This window comes from Miniopterus natalensis, chromosome 3 (assembly GCF_054644295.1).
Source record: "Miniopterus natalensis isolate mMinNat1 chromosome 3, mMinNat1.hap1, whole genome shotgun sequence".
Lineage (NCBI taxonomy): Eukaryota > Metazoa > Chordata > Mammalia > Chiroptera > Miniopteridae > Miniopterus > Miniopterus natalensis.
The window spans coordinates 97,049,954-97,068,732 of NC_142083.1; positions in this window are offsets into that span (position 1 = coordinate 97,049,954).

An 18,779-nucleotide genomic window follows, 5' to 3' on the forward strand; every position below is an offset into this window, starting at 1 on the left:
AACTCTCTCATCATTGATGTTTCTCTCTCTCTCCCTCTCCCTCCCTCTCTCTGAAATCAGTAAAAACATATTTAAAAAGAAAAGAATATAGTAGCAGACAAAGTATGCAGGATCCCAGGCCTCCTGGAACTACAGTCTGCCTATGGACCCTTTCCCTGGAAAAATGCACTTTCACCTAAATGTTTCCATACAGTTTCCATCAGCGGAACCTCAGTCCTCTTGAAGCCCATCCTTGGACAAGAGCCCTTATTTATTTAATAAGGTTCCTTGTACCCTGGTTGGACCTCAGTTTTGTGTTTGGTTTTATATCAGAGCTGCTTGATAAAATTAGTCCTTTCCCCCTTTACTACTTGGTTTTATCCTGTGCTAGTCATTCATTCAACCAACCAATTAATTAATTCAGCAAACATCTGAACACTTGCTAAATGCTGGGCACTTGGTTAGGCACTGAGGGAGGTGAAATGAAAATCCTTAGTAAAAGAAGCAGATACACAAAGAATTCTGATAAATGTCAAATTCCGTAATAGATAGATAATAACATAATATATAAGAACAGTAGCTACTCTCTATGGAATAACTTCTAAATGGGTCAAGCATTTAATGGCCTTCAAATGTTATTTTGTTCAATCACGTCAATAACAAAACAAAGTAGGTGTTATCTCTATTTTACAGACAAGAGAACCAAGACTTAGGAAACTTGTCTATTGTTTCCAGCTAGACAACAGCTACATGTAATACATACAGGCACACACACACATACATATATACATGATACAAATATTGAAAAAAAAGAATATGTTTATAAACCTGGAATAAGAGATACTTTCTAAAGCAAAACATAAATACAGAAACCATAAATGAAAAACTGATCAACTTAACTATTTAAAATAAAAATCCTCTATATGATAAAAGACCCCATACAAATGAGAAGTAGGAGAAAATAACTGAAGTATATATTAATAGTCAAGGGATTAGTAGTAGCTAATAATGTCCCCTCCCCATGGTAAAACTTATATTGAGTAAAATGCACAGATCTTAATTGTAAAATTTTATAAGTTTTGACAAATGTAATGCCCATATAAACACCCCAATCCTATAAAGGTCTCACTGGAAAAAAATATATAAAACATTTCCATCACTCCAGGAACCTCCCTCATTCCCCTTTCCAGTCATCTCCTCTATCCAAAGGCAACCATGATTCTGATTTTATCATCAAACGCTTAATGTGTTTTTTTTAATGTCCAAATTCTTTTACTAGATTGTAAGTTTCTTTAATGGACTACTTGCCAGATTTTTTTTCTTAGTTCTTTTGTACGGTAAAATATATGTAACAAAATTTGCTATCTTGATTGTTTTAAAGTGTACAATTTAGTGGCATTAGTTACATTTACAGTGTTGGGCAACCATCACCACTACTATTTCCAAAACTTTTCATCACCCCAAACAGAAATTCTGTAACCATTAAGCAATAACTACCCATTCCCCCTTTGACTCAGACTCTAATAACTTCTTATCTACTTTCTATCTGTATGAATTTGCCTATTCTAGATATTTCACAGAAGTGGAATTATATAATTTTTGTCCTTTTGTATCTAGCTTATTTCACTTAGCAGTCTGAAGACAACAGCCTGTGTTCCTGGTGTGAGTACATGGTACCAGAGGAAACAGAATGGACCATGTTCCCAAGGAATTGTATTTGTCTGTTTTGACCTGCCTATGGGCTCCCTGAAGGACTGATGCACTTGTTTTGTCTAACTCAGGACACTTTCAGAACAGAGAAGCAGCCACATGGATGATGTTACTAGAAAATATTAAAGATAAATGAATAAAGTACAGCATAGGGAATATAGTCAATAATATTGTAACAATTACATATGGTGCCAGGTGGGTACTACTAGACTTATCATAACTTTGTAAGTTATATAAATGTCTAATCACTATGCCGTACACCTAAAATTAACATATTAAATGTCAACTGTAATTGGAAAAAACAGCAACGCTGAGGCAAACAATAGACATACTGAAAGCCAGGGAGAGAAAAAAACAAAAGGGAAATGAGAATATTTGGAAAATAGGGCTTTGAAAAGCTCCCACATCCAAGCCAGGATTCATGCTCAGAAACTACCTGAGAAGGCCATAGCTTTCAGCTCTGGCTAGTTCAGCACATGCAGGAAGTGAAGGCTAAGGCAGAATTGTAAATGGCTTGGCTAAATACTATATCCCAAACAGAGATAATCTGCAAAGACCTGAAAAGTATTTTTTTTTCTTTTCCTCTTCTCTCCTCTCCTCCTCCCTCCCCTTTCTTCTTCTCCTTCTCTCTCTCCTCTCTCCACACCATAATTTCAAAAAGTTCAGTTCTCAGCAAAAAATTACAAAGCATGCAAAGGAATAGTAAAATATAGCCTATTCACAGGAAAAGAAAGTAAAAGAAACTGTCCCTAAGGAAGCATAGATTTTGGACTTACTAGACAAAGACTTTAAATCAACCGTCAATAATGTGCTCAACAAGCTAAACACAAACAAACAAATGAACAAACAAACCATAGACAGAGAACTAAAGGAAACCAGGAGCATATTGTCTCAACAAATAGAGAATACCAACAAAGATAAAGAAATTATAAAAAAGAACAAAACAGAAATTTAGGAACTAAAAAATACAATATTTTTTTAATGTAATGATGATGCCCTAGCTAGTGTGGCTCACTTGGTTGGGTGTTGACCCATGAACTGAGAGGTCACAGGGTCAATTCCTAGTTAGGGCACATGCCCAGGTTGCAGACTCGATCCCCAGTAGGGGGTGTGCAGGAGGCAGCTGATGGATGTTTCTGTCCTCAATATTTCTCTCTCTCTATCCCTTTCCCTTCCTCTCTCTCTAAAATAAATAAAAAACATATTTTTAAAAAAGAAAAAGCAGGCAGCAAATTTACCCTGCAGGTATTCAGAAAATTTAAAAAAAAGAATATATAATCTATCCTGAAAAATCTTCCATGTGTACTTGAGAAGTACGTGCATTCTGCTGTTATTGGGTGGAGTGTTCTCTATATGTCTGATAGTTTTAACTGAATTATAGCATAGTTCAAATCTTCTGTTTCCTTAGTGATCTCCTATTTGTTCTATCCATTACTGAACGTGGGATATATAAATTTCCAACAATTTTTAAAAATTTATCGTACACCCTGGCTAGTTTGGCTCTGTGGATTGAGCATCAGCCTGCAGACCGAGGGGTTGTGGGTTCAATTCAATCCTCGGGTTCAATTCAATCCTCTGTCCCAGTTGGGGCGCATGCAGGAGGCAACCAATGATAAAGGGCTGGTTGAATAACCCACAGCTAACAATATACTGAATGGTAAAAGACTGAAAGATTTCTCCTAAGATGAGGAACAAGACAAGAATGCCTACTTTGGTCGCTTCTATTCAACATACACTGGAAGTTCTAGCCAGACCAATTAGGCAAGAAGAAGAATTTTTTTTTAAACCTTACAAATTGGAAAGAAGCAAATTTATCTCTTTTTACAGATGATATGATCATATGTAGAAAATCCAAGAAATACACCTGAACTGTTTCATCATGCAGGGAGGCTGAGGAAGAAACCTTGGCCCACAGAGCAGAGGAAATGGGAAAGGCAGGGGTTTGGTGGGCATAAGGGTTCCCAGGGATCATCTCAGGCCATCAAAGAGGGCAAAAGTCCCTGGGCTTTTTGGAGAACAGAGTGAAGGTCATATTGTGAGGGAAATGGCAGGGGTGCAGAAAGGCAAGTGAATTGGTGAGGTATAAACTTCATCACTCAACCTAAAGCTTTTCTTGTTCTCTCCCATCTTCACAGGCTAAGACAGCTGTCATAGAATTGGGGCCTTTGCTCCTGTGATTCCAGGGCTAGAGGGTCCTGAAAGGTATTCTAGCCAATACCCTGCCCTAATCTAGGCTCAGTCTACACACTCTCAGAACTCATAAAGCTCTCAGAGACCCTGGGACCCAGTGTACAAAACCCTTCTATTTTCTCCTCAGGAGAAGCAGGCCTGGAAGACTTTTCCCCATGCTGTTCTCTGCCTGGCCCAAGTCCCAACTCCCAGCAAGAAGCCCATACCTGAGACAGCTCCAAATCCTCCTCCTCCAGAGCCAGCTCAAAGTCAGGAGGCAGAACAGTGCTGAGAAGCCCAGCAAGTCCCCCAGATTCCTCTGTGCTCAGGCTAGCTTCATCAAAATAAACTTTGTTCCCTGAGGATTTGTTCCTGAAGGTGTTATTGTGTACTTATCACAGTTCCTATGGCTACAGGCTCACAGTGAGAAGGGAATGGGTATACATCAGCATCTTCCTGGAACAGGACTTTGACCTCACTTATGGACAAACATGCTGCAGGCAGCCTTGTGAGTGGCACAGTGTGAATAGAGTTTAGACTTCTGAATGACTTAAGTAGCAAAGAACATTAAATAAAACAATACATGTGAGAATGTGTGTTCTGATCCTTGGTTCAGCTTAGGTGCTTAATAGCCATTAACCATTCATAACTGTATTAACCTTTACATCTAATAGGGAAATCATCCAACCAAAAGGCTGTAAACTGGCAGCTCTCAGGCCAAATCAAACCCATGGGCCTGTTTTATATGATTTCAGAGTGTTTAAAACTTGTTTTGAGTCAGCTTTTAAAAAATCAGCATCTTACATGAAAAAAAAAGTCCAGTTCCCAGTGTCAATGCCCTCCCATCAAAGACTACCAAGAATACAGCTGTAATTAAACTAAGTTGGGCTTATTGACTCACTGCAATGAGGGTGACCACACAATATGGGAAACTGTGGGGTATCTCAGCAAGAAAATGTTATAATGACTTCTTACAGGACTTGAGCTTGTGTTAGGTTTCTGGGAAGGATTCAAGGAAAGGTGCTTTGCTCTGGTTTTGATGCTGTGAGGAAGTGGGAATAGTTCTATGATTTAATACCTTAACTATATTTATCTAAAAGTGGGAAGAAAGGAGCAAGACTAAAGCTATAATTGTTAAAGAAGCAGAAGTCATTTATACTGGCCAGGGTGGAGAGAGCTGGTCCTTTCCGTTGTTTGGATAATGTTCTTTTTTGTCTGTGTTCAGACATGATGACAGAGTGGTCTTATTTTTGTCCTGATCTATCACAGTCATAGAGTAGCCTTGTCTCTGTGATGTTGGTGTTCTGAAAAAAATTGTTCAAGAGAAAAAACAGTCTAGCTGCAAGTATCATACCAGTTCCTATCAACAACAAGGCCTCTATGATAGCAGCAGGCCAGCTCCAGGCTGTCAGGGGCTGCTTCTCTTTCTCAGTCTCCCCTCTTGGCTAAGGGCAGATGGAGTCAGACTCAGGACTTTCAGTGTAGTATCCAGCTCTTCACCATTGCCAACTATTTGCTCATCAGGAGACTGTCAAGAGAATGTCTATAGTTAGACTAAGGTTAGTCTCTCCTTCCCCTTTTATTGCAGAATTTTTAACGGCAAACCAGCATCAGATGTTAGACCTCTGTCCTTGAGTTTTGGCCAAGAAAGAATTTAGAGCCAAGGCTCAAATACAAGCAAAAGTTTGTGTAGAAAGTCACAAAGGTAGAAGAAACAAGAGGCCAAAGAAGGGCCTTTGGGGCTTAGGAGAAAGGGAGCAAAGGCACGAGCTTTGAGAGAAGAAAGGGGGAGGAAAGGCAGATGGGGTGGGGAGAATGAGAGGGAGAGATCTGGAGCTCTCAGGGCTGGATCTCAATAGAATATTCATCATCTTTCTAGTTGTGTCCTTTCAGAGGTCATTAGTCAGTGCAGCTGGTCCTGATGTCAGCCATGGCCTTGCTGCTTTTCTACGCCAGGAGCTGAAATACAACTGAGGCCTGGATATTTTCTCTAGTTTGACCAAAACTCTGTCTCTGTGGTTGGCAGATCTGAGGCTTTGTTCCTAAAATTATTTGATGCTGATCAGAACCTCATTATCCTGAGGGCTTAATGCTTAAAGGAGTGGTTGTGCAAGGGCTTGTATGGGAGTCCTTTGAGGCTATTCTCTGGCCCCCGTTCCTCCTCTAAGGGGATCTACTGAATGACTAGCGACATGCCAGGGGAGGAAAGGTCAGGGGAGGGTCTGAACTGTATGACCAGCAATATGAAATGTCAGGGGGTCTAAATCGCATGGCCAGTGATATGCTAGGGAAGGAAAGGTCACTCTGGGGGCAAGGTCCCACCTTACAACTGTCCATTGCTAGGCACCTGGGGCTTCTGCCCTGGGTGGCCTTCTGTACCAGGCCGATGGTTCCTACTCTGCTCTTGTCTGTCTAACTGCCTACTATATCAGGATGAGTCACTGAATCCTCCAACATGATGATGGTTGCATAGTAGCATTTAATACTCTGAACAGAGTATATCAGCCAATTGCATCACAGAAAATTAGCATAAATAAAATGGTTATTAATCTTTATAATAGGCCCTGAAGATGGACCTAGATTATCAAACCCAGGCAATGAAATAAAAACATGTCCCAAAGTCCAGCTTGCCTTTTTTTTAGAGGTCCAAGTGACTTTTTCCTTTAGCATAGTCACAGACTGTTCTACTTGACCTGCAGTATTTATATAGGTGCAACAAATCGTTTTTGCTAAAACATAAATTTCCCCTTGGTTAATGAATTTAAATTGGCTGTTGGGCTTTTGGATAGAAGCTGTGTCATTTATGATGTCTGCTGGGATTAGACACAGGTTTAGGATCACCTTTTCCAGTAAATTATCCCTGTTCTAGGAAGTGTAGCTCACATAGTGTGTGTGATAAGTAGGTCATCTTCCTGGGAGCTTTCCTGCATAACCTGTGCTTGTCTCATTTTGGAGACTTCTGGGTATCATTCTCAAGAAAACAAATCCAGTGGAGAGGTGGCAGTTTAAAATATCTGAAAGGCTCTAACAATTACCCCAAACATGCAGGATCAGCTAGTGTGCAGCAGGCAGGTAAAAGCCTGATGTCTGTGTAAGAAGTAGGACTTATACAGACATTGTACTGGGAGTATAAATCTCATCACAATAGCAGTAGCCAATTTTGGGATTCTTGAGGCAGACAGATCCTTCAGTGGAATTACACAGTTCCTGCAAGTAGGCTGGAATGTCTGGAGGAGAATAATCTGGGCATTGCAGCGAGGATAGCACCAACACTAGCTCCCATTCCTAATGACCTAGGTTTGATCTCAGCAGAAGTATTTTGTTCAGGTCCAATTTTTACGAGACTAAACTTTGGAACTAATTATGGAAGGAAAAGTTAAGATGATGAAGGACTTGCAGAAGAAAGTCTACCTTCTGAAGTGTTGTAGCTATTACATTTTGCCAGCAGGATTAGGTGGGGAGGCAACAGACCCAGCAATGAGTTAAATTCAGAGCAGTAGCTAAGGTCTGAGAAATAAGCACTAGGGCTTTTTCCCCCTCAAGTAGCAAAAGGAGACCACAGGAAGTAAAAAAAACAAATAAAAAATAACAGCATGAAATAGGGAAGATCATATTAAGAAGACTTTTTAGTCAGAGAGTAGACCCCTGGACTCCAAGACGGTGTCAGTCGTACCATTTAAGGAGAAGAACCCCATGGATGTCAAAACAGGGGAACTGCCTGCCTGGATGCTGATGCGGGATTTCGCCCCAGAGGCACTGCTGGAGCATTTCACATTTTACTGCCGGTACTTACAAGTATGTCGTGTGAAGAAAGGGCAGGTCAGTGGGGTTTCTACCGTGCTGGCAGCTTATGTGGTTTTTCCACAACTGCCCTTCTAAGGAACTCAGACAGGACATAGGAGTGAGTACCACTGAAGAGGGCCCAGTGTGGGCTCCGCATGCCTGACCGTGACCTTTGCCCAGCACCTCTGAATCCTTTCTATCATGATTAACATCTAATAAAAGGTGACTGGTTAAAAGACAAAACAAAAACTTTTAGTCAGTTCAAGAGGGTGTTAAAGACAACAATGGGCAAGAGTACCGGAAGGACAGAGGGCTCGGAGAGGAGTACTGGAGAACAGAATATTAATCTTGTTCTGGGATTTTCTGCAGAAACTGTTCCCATGTGTGGTTAGCATCTTGTTCCATCGTCTTGGACAGAAGCTGCTCACAGTCCGAAGCTTCTGGAGAATTGCTAAGAATCCTCAGCTTGAGGTCACCCCAATGGACTGAAAGCTCGGTAGGCGGAGAAGGTGATGTAAGTCTTTTTAGTTGGAAACATAAATCCAAAACAAGGATCTGAAACCAAGACTACTCTATCCAGCAAGTCTATCATTCAAAATAGATGGTGAAATAAAGAGTTTTTCAGACCAAAAAAAGGCTAAAGGAATTTATCATTGCCAAACCAGCACTGCAAGAAATGTTAAAGAGACTGCTGTAATAAGAAGTAGAAATAGAGAGAGAGAGGTATAGGCATAAAGAAATAAAATGGCAATAGGTAAGTACTTATCAATAATAACCTTAAATATAAATGGATTAAAGGCTCCAATCAAAAGACAGGGTAGCTGAATGGATAGGAAAATAAGACCCAAATATATGCTGTCTACAAGAGACCCCCTCAGAACAAAAGACACACAGACTGAAATAAAACACAAAACAACATTTTCTGGAGGACTTTAAGGGAGAGATAGACAGCAATACAGTCACAGTAGGGGATTTTAATACCCCACTGACTTTACTGGATAGGTTTTCCAGACAAAAAATCAACAAGGAAACAGTAACTCTAAATGACACACTAGATGAGATGGATTTAATTGACATTTACAGAACATTCCACCCCAAAGCTGCAGAATAGGCTGGAGGATTATATTAGTCCCTGCAGAAATCAGTCATATAAATTTATTATGGTGCCAATCTAGAATTAGACGTGATTCCCCAATGCATGGGCAGTTAACTCGGAAGGAGATAACTCGTGGGTTCTGGGGGGAACTGATCTTATTATATCAAGGGCAATGGCAAACTTTGGGTTTCCTAGAGTTTTGATAATTATGAGTTTTCGAATTCCTTTAGTTCCCTTTGTTTTTGCTGAAAATAATAGCTGATATGGACAGTGCATTTCCCCAGTAAAAGGTAAAACTATACAGAATTTTTTAAAAATAGTACTAATGAAATATATGTCTTTGTTACTAGAGAGATAAATTGAGATCGCTCCCCACATTGGAAATTTTGAAATCAAGTAATTTTTTCTCTACTAATACATCCATAGCTCTAGCAAGAGAAAGCCTCAATCCATCCTGATAAGCAACAATAATTAGAGCAGACTTACAGTTCATCTGGAGGTGTTCACAAGGCCTCGAGGCTTTGGTTCCTTTCCATGTCCTACCTGTATAGTCCGGCCAGAAAGATGTCATCGGCAGGTAGGGGATGCATTGGAAACATCCTCAGCAATACCCTTAACATTACCCCTGTCAATGTGGGTTCAATATTGTCAATTTATTTCTGCTTGCTTTCTTTTGGATTTTAAAAACTTTTAATTTTGAAATAATAGATTCACAAAAGTTGCAAAAATAGTACAGAAAAAGGGTACCATGTACCCAGTTTCTCCCAATGGTAACATCTTATAATAACTATTGTGCAGTATCAAAACCAGGAAACTAACATTGGCATAATCCACAGACCTTACTCAGATTTCACCAGTTTTACAAGCATTCAATTGTGCCTGTGTGGCTATACAGTGTGTGCACACATAGGGTCTTATCACACGCATATTTGTGTAACCGCTATTACAATTCCATCACCACAAAGATTCCTCATGGTATATCTTTATCGTCACACTTATCCTCTGTCCCCACCCCACCCCTGTCTTAACCTTTGGCAACCACTAATCCGTTCTCCACCTCAATAAATTTGTAATTTCTAGAATGCTGTATAAATGGAATTTTGAGATTGGCTTTTTTTTTCTTCATTCGGTGTAACTCCCGGAATGAAACTCCCTAAGCTGTTGTATGTATTAATAGTTTGTTCTTTTTTATTGCCAAGTAGTATTGTAACCAATAGCTCAGAAGCCTAACAGGAGATGGCAAGGCAACCCAGAAATGAACAATAGCAGAAAGCTGTTACCTGTCCTGGACTGGAGGGACAAAGGGTTAGTGTTATCAGACCCCAGGGCAAAGGTCACCTGTAGAAGCTGGAATCATGGCTGGCCTCTCCTGTGCGAGCTGGACCCACGTGAGAGCTACAGCCACGTGGCACAAGCGATGCTACTGAAATTAAGGTGGGGATGGGAGTGGGAGTGGAGGAGGCTGCTGTGGAAAAATACCCTGGGTTCTCCCTTCCTCCCTCTTTCCATTCTTCCTCCATCGCCTTTCACTGGCTGAACCCAACTGGAAGCCAGCTGACATAGCTACCTGAGGTGGGGGGTCTGCATCGGTCACTCTGCCCCAAAACTGAACACATCAGGGGACAATGAGGAGTGGATCTGAGGGCAAACAGGTACAGGACATACACAGTAGCATATGTGAGTGTTCGAATTTACAAGAAAATGTCACACTGTTTTTCTAAGTGGGAACCTGTTTCCAATACATTTCAAAGTCCTGGGCTAACCTAAAAGCATAAACCTACTATCAGTATAAACATTTGTTTTAATATCTTTTGTCAGCTTGCAGGTCTAGGTGAAGATAATTAATTTACCATCTGGGCTGACTTAATTTCTGGGACAAATTTGCAAGGATAAATCCAAGATTGTGATAAAATAGTCAGCTTGGAATTTTTAAATTTTCCTTTCTTGTTAAAAATTTTAATTGTGGTAAAACAGACATAAAATAAAACTTACCATCTCAATTCCCCCCCCCCCTTTTTTTTAAATCCTCACCCGTGGATATTTTTTCCATTGCTTTTTCAGAGAGAGTGGAAGGGGGAGAGAGAAACATTGATGTGAGAGCCTCCGGCTTGTGCCCTGACCAGGGCCGAGCCTGAAACCGAGGTATGTGCCCTTGGCCAAAATCAAACCCGGGTCCACTGAGCCAAACTGGCGAGGGCCTTCTCAGCCACTTTTAAGTGTACAGTTCAATAGTGCTAAAAGTACATTTACCTTGTTGTGCAACCCACCTCCAGAACCCTTTTCATCTTGCAGAACTGAAACTCTATATCCATTTTAAACAACTCCCCACTCCCTCCTCACCCAATCCCCTAACCACCACCATTCTACTTTGTTTCTATGAATTTGGCTACTCCAGGTACCTTATGTGAGAGAAATCATACAGTATATGTCTCTTTGTGACTGATTTATTTCACTTAGCACAATGCCCTCAGGTTCATCCATGTTGTAGCTTGGGCTGCTTCCACCTTTTGGCTCTTGTGAATATGCTGTTATGAACAAGATCCTGCTTTAAATTCTTTTGGGTATATATCCAGAAGTGGAGTTGCTGAATCATATTGCAATTCTATTTTTAATTTTTTGAGGAACTGCCATGCTGTTTTCCATAGGAGCTGCACCATTTTACATCCCCATCAACAGTGCACAGGGTTCCAATTTCTCCTAGTCAATGCTTGTTATTCCACCCCTCTTCTTTTACAGTACTTATCTTAATGGGTGTGAGGTGGTATCTCATTGTGATTTGGATTTGTATTTCCCTACTGATTCGTGATATTGAGCATCTTTTCATATGCTGTTGGCCATTTCTATATCTTTAAAATAATTTTTTAAAAATTTGATTTCAGAGAGAGGAAGGGAGAGGGAGAGATAAGAACATCAGTGATGAGAGAGAATCATCAATCAGCTGCTTCCTGCACACCCCCCACTGGGGATCAAGCCTGCAACGAGGGCATGTACCCTGATCAGGAATCGAACTATCACCTCCTGGTTCGTAGTCGATGTTCAACCACTGAGCCACGCCGGCTGGGATTGTACACCTTTGAAGAAATGTCTATTCAAGTCCTTTGCCCATTTTAAAAGTCATGTTTGTTGTTGAATTATAGGATATTCTTTATATATTGTAGGTATTCACCCTTTAGCAGACATATGATTTGCAAATATTTTCTCCAATTCTGTAAGTCACCTTTTCACTTCATTGACTGTGAAACTTTGGTACACAGAGTTTAATTTTTTTTTAATCCTCACCCAAGGATGTTTTTTCCATTGTTTTTCAGAGTAGAAGAGAGAGAGAGGGAAAGAGAGAGAGAGATCACTTGGGTGTCTCCTGCATGTGCCCTGACCAGGGCCAGGGATGGAGCCTGCAACCGAGGTACATGCCCTTGATTGGAATCGAACCTGAAATCCTTCAGTCTGAGAGCCAACGCTCTAACCACTGAGCAAAACCGGATAGGGCAGAAGTTTTAAATTTTGATGCAGTCCAACTTATCTATTTTTTCATTTGTTGTCTGTGTCTTTGGTATCATATTAAAAAAATCATTGCCAAATCCAATGTCATGAAGCTTTCTCTCCCTGTTTTCTTCTAAGTGTTTTATAGTTCCAGCTCTTACATTTAAGTCTTTGATCCATTTTGAGTTAATTTTAATATATGGTAAGGTAGGGATCCAACTACATTCTTTTGCATGTGGATATCTAGTTTTCTCAACACCATTTGTTGAAAATACTGTCTTTTCTCCATTGAGTGGTTTTGTGACCCTTGTTGAAAATCATTTGCCCATATGTGGTAGGGTTCATTTCTGGACTCTCTATTGTTCTATATGTCCATTCTTATGCCAGTACCACACCGTTTTGATAACTATATCTTTATAATAAGTTTTGAAATCAGAAAGCATGAGATCTCCAAATTTCTTTTTCTTTTTCAAGAGAGTTTTGGCTATTTAGGATCTATTGAGACTTATGAATTTAAGATGGATTTTTCTATTTCAACAAAAAACACTAATGGGCTTTGATAGGATTGCATATGTCTGTAGATCGATTTGGGTGGTATTGACATCTTAACAATATTGCTCTTCCAATTCATGACCATGGGATAGCTTTCTATTTATTTGGGTCTTCTTTATTTCAGCAATGTTCTGCAGATTTCAGTGTGCAAATCTTTAAATTTCCTAAGTATTTTATTCCTTTAGAGGCTATTGTAAGTGGAACTGGTTTCTTAATTTCCTTTTCACATTGTTCATTGTTAGCATATAGAAATATAATTGACTTTTGTGTGTTGATTTTGTATCCCACAACTTTGCTAAATTTATTATCTTTTTTTGTATGAAATCTTTAGGATTTTCTATATATAAGATCATGTCATGTTATTAAAGATAATTTTTCTTCCAATATAGATGCCTTTTTAAAAAATATGTTTTTATTGATTTCAGAGAGGAAGGGAGAGGGAGAGAGATAGAAACATCAATGATGAGTCATTGAGTGGCTGCCTCCTGCACTCAAGCCCGCAACCCAGGCACGTGCCCTGACCAGGAATCGAACCATGACATCCTGGTTCATAGGTTGATGCTCAACCACTGAGCCATGCTGGCCAGGCCAATATAGATGCCTTTTAATTCTTTTTCTTGCCTAACTGCTTTGGTTAGGACTTCCAGTACAATGTTAAATAGAAATGGCAAAAGTGGGCATTCTTGTCTTGTTCCTGATTAGAGAGGAAAAACTTTCAGTCTTTCACCATTGAGTATAATGTTAGCTATTTGTGTTTTTCTTTTTAAGTATGAATCATCAACAAACACAATTAAATAATGGGCCTTCTAGGGTATATCTAGAGGACCTATGCAGGATTTGATAGTTCCCCAACAGTGGAAAACAACCATGGGCTTCCCCTTTGTGTAAGAAAAGAAGGGTGACCCAATTTACAGGGTTACAGTGATGGACAGTGATGTATAAAAGGAAAACAACAATATTTCATAGGCAGATATGCCACTGGCCAGGAAGTATTGAGAATAGAAAGAATAGACTAGACTAGACTAGACTAGAATAGAATAGAACAGGATAGAAGTCTTTAGAATGGGGGAACCATTACAATTAGTAGAGACCTAGAAATAAATCAAGGGAAAATTTCGCACATTCTGCTATTGTTGCTACAGCTCTTAGATGAGGTAGATATGCCTTGGCTACTGGACCTAATGAAAGACTAAAATAAGGAGTAGGCCTCTGATGAACCCCCTATAATTAACCGGGACACCAAATGCTTGTTCAGACTTTTCATGAACAAAAAGGGAAAGGGGCTTGTGAATCCAAAATCCTGGAAACAGGTCTTTTTGTAGATAGTTATACCAGTCTTTGGCTTAAATATAATTTTTTTAACTTGAAAAGTATACAACAATTGACAGATATTTGTATTAACATACTTCACTCATGTGTAAATAACTTAGGAAGATAAACTCTCCTTTTATTCGTTTTTTTAAAAAAGTATGAGTTTTGCAGACAAAAGAGCTCTCATAATGATTTTGAATTAATTAATGTTTGGAGAATTCCAAATAAAGTTAATTATTCTTATTGTTTTTTTCTTTTATAGAGTATAGGAGCAGATCTTTGTGTTACCTAATGGCCATTTTAAGAAACCCAAAGATAATTTAGGAATAAAAAATGTCCCATTGGTTTATTTAAATCTGGGGCCTAAATTTAGGAAAAGGCAAAATCCAGAATAGTTGTCGAGAAAACAATATATAAATATCCAAGAAAAGAAATATGATGCATTCAAAGAAACCCAAAACACTGATTCAAAAGGATATATGCACCCCTATGTTCATAGCAGCACAATTTACAATAGCCAAGATCTGGAAATAGCCTAAGTGCCTATCAGTAGATAAGTGGATAAAAAGCTGTGGTAAATTTACATAATGGAATACTACTTGACTGTAAAAAAGGAGGAAATCTTACCGTTTGAAACAGCATGGATGGACTGGAGAGCATTATGCTAAGTGCAATAAACCAGTCAGAGAAAGAAAAATACCATATGATTTCACTCTTATGTAGGATCTAATGAACAAAATAAACAAACAAAATAGAAACAGACTCATAGATACAGAAAACAGACTGACAGCTGTTAGAGGGGAAGTGAGTTGGGGAGGTGGGTGAAAAAGGTGAAGGGATTAAACACAAAAACCTCATAGGCACAACAATTTGGTGATTACCAGAGGGAAGGAGGTGGAGAGGTAGAAGAAGGTATAGGGGGGATAAATGGTGATGGAAGGAGACTTGACTTGCAGTGGTGAACACACAATACAATATAAAGATGATGTGTTATAGAATTGTACAACTGAAATCTATATAACTTTATTAACCAATGTCACTCCAATAAATTCAATAAAATTTAAAAAATATATTGATAAGCAGTGTTGTAATAACACATAGCAATGAACAATGTTTATTAGGAACGAAACTTTTTTCAAAAACGAAGAATCTTTTCAAAAATGATTTATGAGTATGTTAAAAAACACCAAGAGTTGCCCTGGCTGGTGTGACTCAGTTGGCTAAGAGTCATTCAGTGCCCCAAAGGGTTGCTAGATCCATTCCGGGTCAGGGCATGTGCCCAGGTTGTGGGCTCGATCCCCAGTGGGGGCCTGCAGGAGGAGGCAACTAATTGATATTTCTCTCTCTAAAAATCAACAAACTATTCTTTAAAAAAGTAAAAACACCAAGAGTTAGCAGGTTATTTTGGTTACCAAAAAATCCCTCTATTAATCTCGACATAAAAAAACTTAATCATTTTACAGGAAGAAAAAGCCCAAATTCTTATTTTCCACCTTTTATATATCATTCATGTAATATCTTTTCAGTGAATTATTTATTTTTAATGTGTTGTTGTTGTTAATCCTCACCTGAGGGTATTTTTTCCATTGCTTTTCAGAGAGAGTGGAAGGGAGGGGGAGAGAGAGAGAGAAACATCAGTGTGCGAGAGAAACATTGACTGGTTGTCTCCCCTGTGCACCCGACCAGGGGAGAGGAGCAAACCCCAAACCAAGGGGCGTGCCCTTGACTGGGAATGGAACCAGCAACCTTCTGTTGTGCAGGCTGATGCTCTAACCATTGAGAACACCAGCCAGGGCATGACTTGTTTATTAGTATGTACATATACATGTATGTGTTTAGGCACACATAGATACAGAAAAATATAAATAGGTAATAAATTGAAAGCTTTAAAACATAATTAACACCCTAGCTGGTGTGGCTCAGCTGGTTGGAGCACTGTCCCATACACCAAAAGGTGGCGGGTTCCATTCCTGGTCAGGGCACATACCCAGGTTGCAGGTTTGATCCCTGGTCAGGGCACGTGAGGGAGGGAACCAATAAATGTTCCTCCTTCTCTCTCACTCCCTCTCTAAAATCAATAAAAACAACAACACATAATTAACTTATCAGTATATTAAATAAAACAATGTACATATATTAAATTTACTATCTTGATCAATTATAACCCTCTTAATAAACAAATAGAAATATAACCATTATTTTGTATATATATTCTTATTTTGTATTGTACCTCTGTAATTCTTATACATAGTATAGTCAAACATTTATATTAATTATCATATTTAACCAAAGTAACTAACTTTTTTCCCAGAAACAAGGGAAAACTAGAGGACAGAAAACCAAGAATTGTTTAGCTATCTTTTTTTCTATGAGCATTCATTTAATACATTTTTCCAAAGAAATATAAATGGCCAACAGGTACATTAAAAGATGCTCAACATCACTAACCATCAGATAAACACAAATCAAACCACAATGGGACATCACCTCACACCTGTTAGAATGGCTGTTATCAAAAAGAGATAAGTGTTGGCAAGGATGTGGAGAAAAGGGAACCCCTGTGCAGTTCAGCCACCTTACAAAACAGTATGGCGGTTCCTCAAAAAATTAAAAATAGAACTACTGTATGACTTAGCAATTCCACTTCTGGGTATATACCTGAAGGAAACAAAATCACCTTCATGTTCATTGCAGCATTATTTACAATAGCCAAGACATGGAGATAAACTAAGTGTCCAACAGATGAATGAATAAAGAAAATGTGATATATAAGCCATAAAAAAACAAAGAGGAAATCCTGCCATTTCTGATGACATGGATGGACCTTGAGGGCATTATGCTAAGTGAAATAAGTCAAACAGAGAAAAATACACTATATCACTTATATGTGGAATCTAAAAAAATTGAACTCAGAAACAGAGAACAGACTGGTGATTGTCAGAGGCGGGGTGGGGGGGGAGGGAGAAATGGGCAAAGGTGGTCAAAGGTACAAACTTCCAGTTATATGTAAACTTATATTTATATGTAAACTTCCAATTATAAATAAGTTCTGGGAATGTAATGTACAGCATGGTGACTGCAGAAAAAAGAAAATTAAAAATGATAAAAATGAAATCTATGATAACTTAACTTATAAAATCAATATAAAAATTAAAAAGGTTTAAATTGTTTGAAAATTAACTTTGATCTTTTACAAACCAAAATATCATGCTGGTATTATTTTCCATGGCAAATTTAAAGCCCTAGATCATGTCAAACACTCTTCTTTTTATCTTGGAACTAAGGTCTTATCTTATAACTGTAATACTGAAGCCTATCACACATAAATACACTTTTCAGTGCCCACGGAGAAAACATACATAGTTTAACAATTCTTTAAGACATTTTTAACTGTTTAAGTGGACTGCTTATTCCTAGAGTACACACATAAAATGGAAGTTTTTAATAGTTAATCTTTAAAGTTTTCCAAGAGCGGGAAACAAACAGCAAAAAAAGGTGAGAGGGAGCTACTTTAGAGAAATATGAAATTACCACTTTAAAAATCTAATCAATGATCCCTCTGCTAAGAGAGGAAAAACACTTTGAATGTAGAAAAACAGATTTTGACATATACGTGTACACACAAAAAGTGACATCCCAGCTTATTTTAAAAACTTAGGCACTTGACAATTTAATAGAGCATTTATTAATCTACAAAGTACAGAAATGAAATATTGCCTACACTAAACAAAATAATCTCTTTTTGACAAACAAGACAATCTCTTCATGAGGGTTTCTTCCTCTTTTCTGAGGTACCTCTCAAATAAACAATCTTATTCTTGTCAAAAGTTCCCCCAAATGGTCACTGCAATTCTAAATTGTTTTGAATGAAATTGTATCAGAAAGATAAAGGTACAAACTAGAGTAATAGTGAGAAAACATGAAGGAAGCAGATATTTGGCCGCAGATATCTGGCCCAGTTTTAGTTGGCACAAGGATCCATAAGGATGGTGCTGTGCAACCTGGTATCTCTAGAACTTTGCCAAAGGCCAACTGTCATTGATCCGACCACAGAAAATGTCCTAATTCTAGGCAGAAGGAATGAAACAAAACAGTTTTCAGTGGCACAAAACACCTCCTCCCCCAGTTCTTCAACTCTAGTCTTCCCTCCTGAGACTTCCCTGACAGACATTAAGCTCTTCTCACCACACTTTCTCGTCAACGACGTGTTTCTATCTTATTTCTTTCTTTCTTTCAGGGTTGGGTATCTCAGGACATTCATTGGGATTCTAAGACCTTTTTGCTCAGCTACTCCAGCGACTCCTGACATTCTTTCAGCTCCGTATTACACCAAGCCTGTTCCGGCCTTGGAGTCTTTGTACTGGCCCTTCCTTCTGCTTGGCACTCTCTGCCCTCATACCTCCACCTGGCCACTTCTCAGCTTCAGCTCAGTATCAGCTCCGCAGAGAGGCCCTTCCACCACGGCCTTCCCTACTCACACCCTGCATGTCCTAGCACTGCTGCCTCCTCCCCTGGGAAGCCACCCCCCTTAGCCTTGTTTAAAAGAAGTAACAGCCCTGCCGGGTGTGGCTCAGCCGTTGAGCATCCACTTGGGATCCAGGCGATCAGGGTTCGATTCTCCCTCAGGGCACATGCCTGGGTTGCGGGCTCAACCAATGAATCTCTTGTCATTGATGTTTCTATCTCTCTCTCCCTCTCC